Here is a 13,479-nt window from a genome sequence, read left to right as displayed (position 1 = left end):
CAATCCCATCAGTCCTACAAGACTCCAGACTGTTCATTTTCTGCAAACATTATGCATATTACAACATGCCTTTGCCCTTGTTCATCACTAATGATGGCAATTCTTTATAAATCAAGGTTCTACTCCAATCCACTCTTGATGTTTGAAACCTTATCACAGTTAGTAATTTCAGATAAAATTATTTTTTTATGTCCAGGGATATAGTTTAAAGGACTGAGGTACATGTTTTTCACAGAGGATTCCCAGATTTAATCCCAGTAATTGAATAACCTTCTGAAGACAACTAGTTGGCAACCCTAAGAAATGAGCTGGGAGAAATCCCAGTAGCAGCACTAGGTATGGCCTCCCCCACATAAAATATTCCGCTCCCCCACATAAAATATTTAAACACCATGGCTTAAGAATTATTAAAAGTGATTTGTTACAGACATTCAATATTCCAACGCAAATCTTATACCCATCACCTTCCCTCCACCGATGTCTCCATTTTCCCAACCACCCTTAAAGCCTACCTGCCATAATAAGATGACAACTATTTATTTTGTATCTTGTTACCATTAAATGGGTATGGGAATGATTAAAAATATTTCCAAAGAAGAAAATTTGTAAAAATTGCTGTATCTCACCATGGGAATATTAAGTTCTTGTCTGAGGATTTACTAAGCTGTTGTTGCAAGTTAAGCCTTCCTGTATTAATGTGTTTTAGTCAAGATTAGTTAACTTCTATGTTACATCCTATGCAATCTGCTGTGCTACTACTGGGATGTCAGTGATGCAGAGTTTGGAGATGTTATGTGGCCAGCTGCGCACTCCAGAATCTGGAAGAAAGCCAGTAGATGAGCTTACAGAAAGGCAGTGGTTGTACATGGGTATGATTGCCAAGTCTTCCAAACCTAAAGGAAGTTAAAGGGAGGTCACCCATCCTAACTCCAAGAAGGCCTGGAGTTTTTAGCCGCAATGACCTGTGTACCTGAAATTTTTGGCAGATTAGGTTCTCTGCCTACACAAAATATTTAATTTAAAAATTAAAAATAGAATTAGTTTCTCCTGCTGCTATTGCAGAGAAAAAAAAGTGTCTTTGATTCTAGTAGAATATGACACCAGGTTATTTTTGTTTTGTTCCCCAATCTGGCTCTCGACAATTAGTTACAAGAACAGGGATTAGGATAACAGAGCGTTGCATCCCTAGTGTATAATATGAAACATAGTTGGAATACAGTTAACAATTATTAAAATTAAATTTGTATGCAAAGCTCAGAGTATTCTAGTTGATAAGTAATTCTGTCCACCCACATCTCACCAATCATCCTGTACAAATCAAACATGTAGCTATCTACCGTGATATTATTAAACACAACACAAATGACCATGCCTGCAATGGGGCAATCAGATTATTTTACACTAAGAGAACAATTCTAATTTTTCAGAGTATTAAAAGAGAGAACTTCTTAACAATACACAGATGGCCTAATGCATTCTAACTCCAAAGAGCAGGCACTTTATTTTCTTCTTGCCACCAAGACAAGACTCATTATCTAATTTTGTGCATCTGTCTTAAAGTTATTTATAAATACATTACTCTAAAAGGACAATTTGGGGTAGCTATTTAGAACTACCTCATTTAAATGCATTAAATCCTGAAAATGTAATATATTTTCAATGCATGAAATCATTGAAGAATGCAGAGAAGCATAGAAAAAAATGGATTTTTAGAAGATTCTAGTTCCCATTGATTTGTATTCCTGCTCACAATATGATCTCTTAAAGAGCACAGAATCTTATGGTGTAAGGGTTATGAATATGTATATGAAATAATCAATTGTGTCCCTTTTCAGATATATTTGTATTTATTTTAATGGTAACTCGATGTTTAAGCATTTTACGTTTTCTTTCTGGTTATATGTTCATACTTTTTAAAATCTCAGACCTATAGCTTGTTAAAGCCAAAGACTCATAGTACAATTCCTCCTCCCTTTTGTTAAAAGAAATTCAGAAAGGTCAAGGCATTTCCCCAAGTTTAGCGAATGAGAAAACTGGAAGATTAAGAATAAGATGCCTGGATTCACTAAAAATGGAAGTTAGATAACAAAACATACCCAAGACTGTGTAAGATCTCTGAATTCATCTCTCAACTAAGATCAGTTAAACATTTTTTCATTTGTAAGACATTGAGGAGAAAATATAATTGTGCTTTATTCAGTCAGCAAAGAACTACATAAAATACACATTTACCATAATCTATTCATATCTAGGACTATAAATTTTTTTCTCATTCTGTAAAACCAGATGCATCTTTTGACCCTGTGGGTCAAAAATATGAAAAAACACATAAACACAAACACACATACACACACACACACACACACACACACACACAAAATCCGGGATAAGTGGCTGATGCCTCCTTAACTAATGTATACAACTAACCAACAATAATGAAAATCTTACTGTATCTAAACCCCTCAAACTTTTTCTTTGTGATTTAATCGCTTCCTTCCATTTAATTACTTTGAGGATTAACTGTGGGCAAATGTATTCCAATAATAGGCTAGTCTACAAAGAACAGGAAGCTTTCCCCTCTATCCCAGGGGAAATTTAGCACTTCCGATTGTAACTCTACATTACAGCTCTCATGTTTCTTTTAGCCCTTAAGCCATGTGTGTCACCTTACTAGTTTGACTGTTTAAAAAAAAAAAAGTCTCAGGATGCACTGTTTACATGCTAGCATTTGTACACAATTTCTGGCAGAGTAAAGATAGCGCTTCCTAATCCAGGCCATACAGGAAGCTATGTCTTTCCAAATCAAGTCATTAATGCTTAAACAAGCAAACAGTGCCGCCAAGACAAAAATCAATTTGCAAAAAGGGGAGGCTTTTTTCCAAATGCTCCAGCAGTCACTGGGGAAAGATGCTTTTACAAATCTAATGCTTGAGAGTATTACAGTATTAGGTTAGGTTGATCCTATTTTTCTAGCTACATTTATTTTACTTGAGAGGCAAGGTGATTAATAGTATTGAATACTATCAACAATGTTTTCTCTGCCAGAAGAAACACTTTTTTTTTTTTTGTGAACAAACATAAAAATCTGCTCAGTGACCTTCATTTGACCCCTTGGCCATATGTGTCTGTGTATTATCCAAAAGCTTATGTTTCATGTCAGGGATTCCCAAACTTTTTTTGTACATTAGAATAGTCTGGAAAGCCTTTAAAAATATCAATTTCCAGGCTGCAGCTATCATAATTGAATAAAAATATCCAATAAATGGGAACTCCATCAGTGAGTACATAAGCACTCAGAGTAAAGGATAAGTAGGGAATTTCCTTTTCTGTCTCTGTTTTTACTTCCACAAATGTACTCTTTTGGGGGTGGAGGGAGGATTCTCAGGGTTTACTCCTAGCTTTGCACTCAGGAATTAGTCCTGGTGGTGCAAGAGGGACAATATCAGTTGCCTGGGATTGAGCCTGGGTCTGCCTCATACAAAGCTATCACTACTGCTGTTCTATCACTCTAGTGCAAATATTCATTTTTAAAGATAAATTTGAGGCATCTGTTTGTAGAAAAAGAAGTTTTCTCTATTAGATGCGATTATTATTACTTTTCTTTTACTAATATTTATATCATAAAAAGCTTATACCTGTATATATCCTATCAATAAAAATTATTTTAGATATAATGAAATATTCATACATACATAAATTGTGTACAGCAATGTTAATTATAACTTTACAATATTCTAAAATCATCCTATCAAGATGTTATTACAATGAATTTTGAATAACTTTATAAAGAATATTATAAAGAATATGTTATGCAAAGAATATAAAGAATATTATGTTATCATTACACAGGAAAATCCTCTCACTGTATTAAATATAATTTTATGATACAGCCATATATATAGACAGAGATATATATTTGGAAAAAATATATGCATACATAGCACTGTAGCACTGTTATCCCATTGTTTATTGATTTGCTCAAGCGGGCACAAGTAAGGTCTCCATTGTGAGACTTGTTTCTGTGTTTGGTATATCAAATTTGCCACGGGTAGCTTGCCAGGCTCTGCCGTGAGAGCGGGATACTCTCAGTAGCTTGCCAGGCTTTTTGAGAGGGACGGAGGAATTGAACCCAGGTTGACCGCATGCAAGGCAAATGCCCTACCCTCTGTGCTATTGCTCTAGCCTATGCATACATACATGTTTATATATAGAAAGGATATTCATATTGCAATGTAGGATAACATTGGTTTGTCTTTTCTGTCTTCCCACAGGGAACTTAGGTTATTGGCTACTCCCATCACAGTGCTTCCATTCTTCTGTGTTTATCTATAACCTTTTTCATTGTACTCTGCCTCCCCAACCGGTCAATCACCTATTGGCTACTCCAATCACAGTGCTCCCATTCCCCTGTGTTTATTTGTAACCTCTTTCATTGTGCTCTGCTTCCCCAACAAGTCAATCACCTTTATCTCCTAATCAGACTTTGTTAACTTATAAATATTGCTTTTCTCTTCTCCTTCAGTCTTTTGCATAGTTAGTTCAGAGCAATGTCCTCTTTGTATAGACACAGGAAAACAGTTAATGCTATGTTTTTGTAACTTGGGAGTTAAATGACTCTGAATGATATTCACTCCAGGGCATCTGTTCTCTCGACTTAAGTCTCAGTTGTCCTTGCTTCCTAGCACCCCAAAAGCAGGGTCCCGATGAGGGACTGGATAGACCTATGGCAAGCTGTGAGTTATTCTGTCATCGAAATGGGTCAGGCCAAAGCACAATAATACTTAACTATAACTTAAGAGTATGGTTATGGACAAATTGTGTCATGATTTGGAAAGTAACAACTAGATTAGGATCCTGCTAGGGTTAGGAAAGATTAGTCTGGCCTGAGCACTGTAGGCTGAGATCTATAGTAAGATGCCCCCAGGAGAGCCACCCTACAAGCTTAATATATCTCTTACTGTGTCCATACAAAATAACTAATAATAAGAAATAAAATTAAGATATTAATTAAGATGTTAGTGTGGGGAGAATGGTGGAGTCGAAAAGATGTACCTGGAGTCGGAGGTTCTTCATCTTCTTAACAACTTCTTTGACACTCTTGAAGGTGTTCCATGTAGCTCTGTTCCTCCTGCGCAGCTCTGGCGCCAAGTCCTTCCTCATGTTGAGTTCTCAACCCAGGTACATATAGCTGTTGCATTCAGAGATGTTCATTCTGCTGAAAGTAAACGGAACATCAGGGACTTGTTCATTTTTCATGAACATTGTCTTGGTGAGATTTAGCTGCAGTCTGACATTTCCACACGCGTACTCGAAGTTGGTCAGCATTTGTGCTGTTTGGCTAATATCTGGTGTTATTAGAACCAAGTCATCAGTGAAGTGGAGGTGATGTAGTTGCCAACCATCTACCTTCACTCCCATTCCTTCCTATTCCAGTCATCGTAAGACGTTCTCAAGGGTGGCACTGAAGAGTTTCAGTGAAATGGTGTCACCCTGTTGAACCCCTCGCTTTACGCCGATGAACACTCTGTAGAATGGTGAGATCCTGGTGGTGAATCCGTAATACAGTTCTCGGAGGTTCTTGGTGTACTGAGTTTGAATGCCCTGTTTGGCTAGGGCTTCAGTCTCAATAGAATCAAAGGCCTTCTTTAAATCAATGAATGTTGGACAGAGCAGTATCTTGAATTCTCTCGAGACCTCAATGAGCTTGGTCACCATGTGGATATGGTCTGTTGTGCTGAATCCTTTTCAGAACCTGGATTGCTTGCATGGTTGTCCTTCATATAGTGTTGTCAATCCTCTTCAGGATGACTTGAGTGAATAACTTGTAGACGATGAACAAGAGGCAGAGAGGGTGATAGTTGCCGAAGTCGTAGATGTCTCCTGTCTTGTACAACAGGATGGTCCTGCTGGTTTTCCATTGGGAGGGAACTTTGCACTCAGACAGATAGCCTGTGAAGAGCTGAGCCAATGTATTGATGAGTACTGGTGGCAGATTCTTCAGGTGTTCAGGTCTGACCTTGTCTGGACCGGGTGCTGTACGCGTCTTTACCAACGAAATGGCATGTCAGATTTCAGAAGGGAGAATGCTGGGAACGACATATCCATCCTGCAGAATTAGGTATGTGGGCAGGTGGACATGGCTATCAAAGAGATCCGAATAGAAGTCACCTTTTCTATTGGCCTTCTGGAAGATGTGATAGATACATCAGGACGTCAGAGGGCAGTTCATATATAAATAATAAAATTTAAAAATAAAATAATAAAATTTAATCTTAAAGAATTCAAGTGATGGAAGTTTCTTTCTGGTAACTTCCAGATATGGTTTTCAGATTCAATAAGGTTTTCAGATTCAAGAGATCAAGCTATTCCCAAAAAAGGACATGCATGATTCTTATCAATCCTTAATACTCTTATGATAAAGACAGTATTTTATCCCTTTATCACATTAATGTAGCTAGTAAGTGGATGAATATGCATTTAGATCCAGTCTGGTCTAGAGAGTGATTATCAACATAGTACCTAATAATACAATTCACTGTTTTCTACAAGCACATGAATCAACTAACATATGCCTCAGTGACTTGGGCTCTACATGAATCAAGTAACACATGCCTCAGAGACCTGGGCCCTACGAAAACAGGATGAAAACGCTATTCGGGTATCCACAAAGAGGAATCGAAAGAGAAAAGTGAGATAAGGAATTCCACCCAAGTGAGATAAGGAATCCGGATTTCCGACCTCCCGTAGACAATCAAGAATCAGGGACGCTGTCTCGTTTGCCAAGGCGTCAAAACTCAGATGGGCCAGATATGTAATGCGGTTCAGAGATGACAGCTGTATGAGAGCTATTACTGATGGATTCCACGGGATGTCAAAAGAATGTGTGGCTTCTCACCTACAAGATGGTCAGACTTCTTCACCAAGACCCTGAATAAACAGTTTGAGGCTGTTCATGTTCCTGGGGCGAGCAGATGCCACTGGGCTACACTAGCACGCGACAGGGACAAATGGAGACTTTACTGGCACCCGCTCAAGCAAATCTATGAATAACAAGATGACAAGTAATAGAAGTGATATATGAACTTCAAGTTCATATATTCACTTGCAGTTCATATAAAAATAGTAAAATTTAGTCTTAAAGAATTCAAGTGATGAAAGTTCCTGAATCAGAATCCAGAGCTCAAGCTATTCCTATGATAAGTACATGGGACTCTGCGCCAGGCTGTTTTCACTTGGGGCACCCCAGAGGGGGGCAGGTGATATATATATATATATATATATATATATATATATATATATATATATATATGTGTGTGTGTGTGTGTGTGTGTGTGTGTGTGTGTGTGTCCTTCAGAGAGCCTGACAAGCTACAGACAGTATCCTGCCCACATGGGCAGAGCCTGGTAAGCTACCCGTAGCATATACAATATGCCAAAAGCAGTAATGATAGGTCTCATTTCGCTGACTCTGATAGAGCCTCCAATCGTTGGGAAAGACGAGTAAGGAGAGGCTGCTAAAATCTCAGGGCTGGGAGGAATAGAGATGTTACTGGTGCCCGCTCGAGTAAATAATGAACAACGGGATGACAGTGATACAGTGATACAGTGAACTAAGATGTTAATTAAGTTATTGGACTAAAGAGAGAAATACCCCTAAGTGATATTTTGCCCTTGAGGGGAAGAAGGTCTTTCCTATGTTGATTGTGCTACTGGGCAGGGTGTGGTGGTGACCCCCAATGAGGAGAGATGGAGAAAGACTAGAGAGAGACCAAGGCGGCGAGCTGGAGCATGGAGAGATAGCAAGGGAGACAGGAGGAAATGGGAATGAGATGCTTAGCGAGATTGAAACAGGCTCCTGGGGAGAATGGAATAAACAGCAACTGATCAAGAACCAGCCTGGCCCTCGTTTACTCCTTCGTCTGCTGGCATTGGCATCGTCTGTCCTGAGTGGGAAGCAGCCCGAGACCATTGAACACAGGCTGTGAGAGAGAGGCGAGGGGTTCCCAAACGCTGGGTGATAACACAATGCAAAATAGAAGGTTAAACTTAAGTAGAAAACATTGTTTACACAAGTAGTCAGAGTGGGTGAAGAAAAAAAAAAAACAACTGTGTCTTTGTATTGGGTGTAATTTTTATTGACTATGCTCTTACAACATTTCTCTTCATGTTATCAAAATTTAAAATTAACAGAACTAAAACAAGGAACAAATATAAATACTAATATATATGGAAAAAATGTAAATAGCATTTACATTTTTTTACCCATCAAAATGTAAATAGTATTTTTGATTTATTGCACCCTATAAAAAGGACCCTAAAAAAATACTGTATTTTAATCACTTCTCGGCCTTTTGACTAAGATCAAGTGAAAAAAATCCTGTATTTTAAAATATTTTCTATCTCCCACCTCACACCACAGAGAATGACACACATCCAAAAGAACAAAAGCAACTGCTGTTGGAGAGGATGTGGAGAAAAAGGGACCCTTCTACAGTGCTGATGGGAATGCTGACTGGTCCAGCCCCTTTGGAAAACAATATGGACACTTCTCAAAAAATTAGAAATTGAGCTTCCATTTGATCCAGCAATACCACTTCTGGGAATATATCCTGGAGAGGCAAAAAAGTACAGTCGAAATGACATCTGCACTTATATGTTCATCACGGCACTGTTTACAATAGCCAAAATCTGGAAAAAAACTCGAGTGCCCAAGAACAGATGACTGGTTAAAGAAACTTTGGTACATCTATACAATGGAATACTATGCAGCTGTTAGAAAAAATGAAGTCATGAACTTTGCATATAAGTGGATCAACATGGAAAGTATCATGCTAAGTGAAATGAGCCAGAAAGAGAGGGACAGACATAAAAAGATTGCACTCATCTGTGGAATATAAAATGGCAGAGTAGGAGACTAATACCCAAGAATAGTAGTTTATAATACCAGGAGGTTGTCTGCATGGCTTGGAAGCTGGCTGGCCTCACACGCTGGGGGAAAGTCACCCCAGATAGAAAAGGGAACACCAAGAAAATGTGATTGGAAATCCTGAGCGGGGAGGGAGATGCATGCTGAAAGTAGACTAGAGACTGTACATGATGGCCACTCAATACCCCTATTGCAAACCACGACACCCAAAACGAGAGAGAGAGAGAGAGAGAGAGAGAGAGCGCAAATTGGAATGATCTGCCACAGAGGTGGAGTGGGGTGGGGGGGATGAGATAGGGGGGTGGGAGGGATACTGGGTTCATAAGTGGTGGAGAATGGACACTGGTGGAGGGATGGGCTCTGGAACATTGCATGAGGGCAAAACAAGCACGAAAATGTGTGAATCTGTAACTGTACCCTCACTGTGACTCACTAATTAAAAAATCAATAAATTATAAAAAATAAAATAAAATACTTTCTATCTTATAATTTTGCCCTCCAATTTTTTAAAATAAGTTTTAATTCATTTATAATCAGAATGTTTAAACCAAAAAGAAATCTAGAAAAATAATTATTCACATTAGAAGAAAGTAATTCATATTGCAAAGAATTCCCATCCCCCACCAGTCAGAAGCAGGGGTGATGTTTATATCTCAGTAAACTTTATTCACTAGTGAGTAAAAGACACCTTAACAAACTCCACTCAGGTCTTGCTGAGTCTTCATATTTCCTTAAACTGTGTCAAAGATTACCTTTAAAGACAAGTTATCTAATGTGTATTGTAATTTTTATAAATGAGAGACATCAAAATATCTAAATATTCCCATAGTTTATGATTAAAATTGCTCCCAATGGGATCATCCTAAATAAGGTTAATGTCCACCAAAAAAATCAAATAAATAAAAGGAAAATTGTATATACCATTCAACAAAGAAATTAAACATATGGCAATTCCTAAGTGATTTAAGAGGGAAAATGGGGAGAACAAAAAAGATGAAAATTGGAGATTTCCAATTTCCACAAGAAAAGTCTAGAAACTTTAAGGCAAATAAAAAATCTAATTCAATAGTAGCTTTTTGATATGGCTTCTGTCAAGGATACTTTACTTTGAAGATTTTCAATAAGGCTTAGTTTAAGAACATAGAGATCTTTGGGTCTGTTTGTGAATTTATTTAAAACTGGAAAACTTAATACAATTAGTCTAATAATCAAGCCCACAGTATTGAAGCAGACAGTTAGAAGTCATCTAAGTTACTAAGGATAAGGATAAAGTTTAGTGAAAAAACTGCAGTTTATAGTTTTTGTATAAAATGTTTTATTAAACTATAGGTGGACTTTTCGGGCACTAAAGTAGCTGTAGTCTGATATATTCAATGCCACTTTTGCTTAACTAGAGAACATAAGAAACCACACCACCTAATCCTACAGTTCCAAGTAATGTATTTTCCTGGCAATCTGAATTCAAATAAAAATAATTAAACCTAGAAGGCACACTATGCTGCCATAATAGCTACTATAATGAGTAACTCAGAGAATGAACCTGGCTTACTACCATAGAAAGTATTTCCTCCGTGATGAATAACTCAGTGCAGCTGGTAGAGAGGTACCTTCCAGGCAGTGATTCAGAACTCCCTGCCCCCACCATCTCTAGACCACACCATCATCTGGGGCCCAGACATCTTTTACTTCCAGCCAACAGATGGTGGAAGAGAGAAGGTGAAGATTAAGTCATGCAGAAGGATAGGACTGGGGAGATAGTCCAGTGGGTAAGGTGCTTACGTTACTTGTGGCCAGCCTAACTTCAATCCCTGGCAACCCATATGGTTCCCTGAGTTCACCAGGAATTAGCCCTAAAAACAAAACCAAGAGTAAGCCCTAAGCCCTGTCAGGTATGGCCCAACAACACCCCCCCCCCAAAAAAAAATCTACCTACATGTACATGCTAAGGTACATGCTATCAGCAAGTTATTTATAAAGGGAAGAATAAACCTTTAATAGACAGGAGGCTTTCTTGGCAACCATTGTTAGTGCATAGGTTCACTTCATTCACTTCTTAATAATCTACCCTAAATATAATACTCATTATCCATTTTGTCTGGTTTATACTTTTTATCTATAAATAGGAAATACATGCATACTTATAATTCACAATTGGATTGTGAAGGGGGAACCAGTCTTCCAAATTTTTGTATAATTTCTACTTTATGAAGTGTTCTAACAAAACAATGATGATGACCAATTAATGTTGATAAATGATCCTGATTTCCACCCTAGTCTAAGAGAACAATTTCCATGTTGTCTCTACTTTATCAATAGACATCTAAATGAATGCATGCTTTCACTTTGCAAAACATAAGCAAATGATAAGTAATAAATTAATGTAGTTTTAATGTAGACAATGCCAACTATAATTCAGAATTCCAATTAACACTTGTTTATCCCGTTCCTCTCACTTTTGATTCTTTTTGTGATTTGGTGTGTGTTTTTTATATTTTTCTTCTCTCCCTATCGGCGTTTATGAAAGACTATTATATATTTTTTCTTTCCTGATGAACTCATATGTCGCTTGAGCTAGCTATTCTACCTATTAACTTGAAACCAACAACATAAAGGTTATTAGAGAGGTTATTTACTTAGTTTCAAAGTTCTTTGATGGAGACTATATATTGCTACATGGAATTATTGTCTTAGTAATGGTCACTCACAATTCCTGTATTTTAATAGAGACAAAATATGTACATAAAATTCTCCTTCATTATAACAACTTTACAGTCATTCTATAGTTATAAAATTGGGCCTTAAAACTGTTCCTTCTCTCCCAAAGTACAATCATTAATCAAATACTGCACATGATAAATTCCCAATGAACATGAATGTGACACCAGAGTTGGCTGCTGGAATATAGAATAGATGTGGATTCAGGCAGACATGTTACTGCTATTAGAAATATATATATTCCCAGGGCAAGTCATATGTTAAGAACAATCTACCTTTACATCCATATTTTTATAGCCCAGAAGATTCTGAAGAAACCTGATGTCTAAATACATTATCATGCACTTTATTTTAAGTTTTATTGTGACATATAAATATCTTAAAATATTGTCCACTTAATTTTATGTATGCTGGTGATTACTAGAAAATGCATAATGTGTACAATATGTGAATATAATACATATCATATACATAACAGTTTTCTATTTCTTGAACTAGAGAGAGTACAGTGAGTAGGGCACTTGCCTAATACTTCACAGACATGAATTCAATCTCTGGTATCCTATTTGTTCCCCTGAACTCTGTCAGGAGTGATGCCTGAGCACAGAGCCAGAAGTAATCCCTTAAACAACAAGGGGTATGGCCCAAAATTTAAAACAAATATAGTTTTCTATTTTTATAAACTAGCCAATTGTTCTCTATTATACTACCCAATTCCCTGCTAGTGGCAAAATAAATAAAAGGTGAAGATGTTTCTATTATCTACACTGTCCTTTTTTACAGAGCTGGAAGCACATTTAATGATTTTTGAGAGAAAGAGAATCTGTGATTTGTGAACATGCATTTTTAAGTAGCACAATCAAACTCTGCTTTCTCCTCATTTAAGTTTATCACAAAGCTCAATAACAAACGGTTCCTCTGTTATGGCTTCTCTTTGACCATGTTATGGTCATCATTTACTATCTTGAAAATTCATTTTTGGGGCTGGAGCGATAGCTCAGTGGGTAGGGCATTTGCCTTGCACGCAGTCGACCCGGGTTTAATTCCCAGCATCATATATATTCTCCTGAGCACTGCCAGGAGTAATTCCTGAGTGCAGAGCCAGGAGTAACCCCTGAGCATCGCCAGGTGTGCCCCCCCAAAAAGAAAATAAAAAGAAAATTCATTTTTTTAAACAAGTATGTAATAATTTACGGTGATGCCAAGTGTTAGGGAAATAGCAGGATGTGGATAACTTGTTTAAAGAAAAGAAAAAATTTCATTATTTAGCAATATAAATTTTAGTGTTAACTATTACTGTGTATAAGATAAACTAGTTAATATAGAGGCAACTTCAAGAAATCTTGATTCTCTGTGCTCAAGTTTATTTTACCATAAACTAAGGAGTCCACGGCTTATTGCATTTCTGTAGTGTTTGGTGTTTAAATTATCTATAACGAAATCACATGAATAATAAATCACTGTCCTTCTAACTTTTCTTATTTTGGTTTCAGATATATATATGTATACCATATATATTTATATATATATGTATACCATATATATGTGTGTGTGTATATATATATATATATATATACATATATATACACACCTTTAGTCAGACTTTCCTTTCTTGTCTCCTTTTACATGGTTTTCTCAGTTTAGAATACACCACTGGGAATTTTAGTCTGGCTAAACTATTGCTCGCTCCAGGAACGGAAAGAGCCTCAAATCGTTCATTCAGAGATTTGATGAAGAAATCTGACCATCTAGTTTGTGGGCGGCCATGAGGTCTTCTGACGTCCCATGGAATCCAGTCTGTAACAGCTCTAGTCCAACGGTCGTCTCTGAATCGCATTA

The sequence above is a fragment of the Sorex araneus genome, chromosome 10 (assembly GCF_027595985.1).
Source record: "Sorex araneus isolate mSorAra2 chromosome 10, mSorAra2.pri, whole genome shotgun sequence".
Lineage (NCBI taxonomy): Eukaryota > Metazoa > Chordata > Mammalia > Eulipotyphla > Soricidae > Sorex > Sorex araneus.
The sequence above is the reverse complement of the archived record's forward strand: the minus strand, read 5'-3'. Positions refer to the sequence as shown.